The sequence below is a fragment of the Mus caroli genome, chromosome 7, assembly GCF_900094665.2.
Source record: "Mus caroli chromosome 7, CAROLI_EIJ_v1.1, whole genome shotgun sequence".
NCBI classification, from domain to species: domain Eukaryota; kingdom Metazoa; phylum Chordata; class Mammalia; order Rodentia; family Muridae; genus Mus; species Mus caroli.
This window is the reverse complement of record NC_034576.1, coordinates 11,185,110-11,187,367: the sequence shown is the minus strand read 5'-3', so window position 1 is coordinate 11,187,367 and position 2,258 is coordinate 11,185,110.

The following is a 2,258-nucleotide window of genomic DNA, read 5'->3' as shown; positions in this document are numbered from 1 at the left end:
AATGGGTGGGTAGGGAAGTGGGGAGGAGGGTATGGGGGACTTTTGGGATAGCATTGGAAATGTAATTGAGGAAAATACGTAATAAAAAAATATTAAAAAAAGAAATAGTTTTATTTGGCTTTTGAAAATGTCATACACGTATACAGTGCACTTTGATCCCATCACTTCCTCCTCCAGTTCCCTAATTGTCTCCCTCTTAACTTCTCCTGACTTTGTGTCTTCATTTTTCTTATTGCTAATAACTCCTAGGGTGAAATTAGCTTATCAATATGCACATGGATATGAGGCCATCTGTTGTAATATAGGAACCTACCAGGAGACAAATCCCTAAAGGAAATTAATTCTGCTACCCTTAAAAAGCCATAAATAACAAATAGCTCCTTTGCTAAGGATGGGGGGCTCAGGAGTCCCTCCTTCTATCGCTGCAGGAATATCTCCTGGGACTGGCTTGAGAACTGGAAGCTCCTGGGTAGGTAACTATAGCTCCTGTGAGTTTATGCATGATACACCTAATAAAATGTATTTTTAATTGAAAATATAAAACCCTTTCTTATACAATATATTTTGAGCATGATTTTCCCTCCACCAATTCCTCCTAGATCCTCATCCACATGCCTACTCTCATAATTTCTTCTTCTTTCCTATATATATATATCTTAAAACCAACAAACCAATAAAGAAAAAGAAAAAAAGAAGAATCACACAAAATCTACAAAAGCAGAAATAAAATATATAAGCAAAAGGCCAATACGATAACCAAAATGTCCAGACAAAGAACTTAGACCAAAGTACAAAAATATCATAGAATTCATTTTCTGCTAGCCAAATACTCCAAGGTGTGGGTCTATCCCTGAAGCATATTTATTATACCTAGTACAACTCAAATGGATAAAACCATTTTATCCTTAGCAGTATTAATTGTAGCTAGCTTCTTGATTCAGGATGTGAGCCTGTATACATGAACACATACATGCACACACATGCACATACAACCATACATACATAAACATATACATGAACATATACATGCATACACATAAGGCAAAATTGATACATTCTGTAATATGGTATGTATATTAATTATGATATTTCCACAGATAATTTCTTCTGATAATTTCAGTGTCTTGTATGGCATGAATTGTTCTTATGTCTCTCTCCTTACCTTTAGTTAACCTGAATACTCACACAAAGTGTTGGAAATCCCCTCCCTTCCCTTCCAACTTCCTCTCTCCCTCTTCCTTGGAATATACTTTTTAATATTGGCTCAAGAATTTTTGCCTGGCAGTTTCAGAACTAGGCAGCATCAATTCCCCTCATTCTGTGATTCCAAAGACAAACCAAAGCTCAATCCAACAAAGGAACAACAAAGGACAACAAAGGAATTTATTTGGCTTATTAATAGAGCAGGTGTGAGATGGCAGAGTAGCATACAACCAGCTGAAAGGACAGGTTGGAGACTAAGGACAAGGAAAAGGACCTTCCCCTCCTTTCATTATAGAATGCCAGCAGTCAACAAGCCCATGTGTGATGATATTTTGCAAGTAGACACAGCTGATCTTTTGAAACTGGCAGCTGTTTGGGGGCTTCCAGGAAAGTGCTGAACAAGAAATACTTGTCACTTAACAATCACCCCCAAGAATAGTCACTTCAGAGAGTTAAAATACAGTACTGTGGGTCTGGAGAGATGGATCAGTGGTTAAGGGCTTATATCGCCCTTGCAGAGTACTCAAGTTTGGTTTGAAGCCCCTACGTTGAGCAGGTCACAATCACTTATAACTCCAATTTCAAGGTATTCCTATGTCCCAAGCTCCCATGAGCACTCACACACATGAGTGTATATTTACACACAGATATGTAATTTTAAATATTGAAAATAAACCTGTAATTAGTGTATACTATTATGAAATGCTATCTTGAACCATCAACCAGACCAATGCAAAGCATATATTTTTTTCCTGGCCACCTACATTGCACCTAACTGAAATAATATTATTCAAATTAAGGTATAATTTTTACAGATTTACACTTAAAGTCTATACACTGGCTAACAATGTCCATGCTGTGTATGCAGTTCTGGAATAAAAATGCTGTGAGAAGATGGCTTAAGGATCATTTTGAGAGGACTAAGAATCAGTCATACAAAGTTGTTCTGAAATTGCCTGAATTCCTAGGTCTTTTGCAGTTTTGTTTTCCTTTATTTTTCTCATTTATCTGGAATAGTAGGACAAGGGAAAAGCCTGTGCGTGGAGTGGATTCGA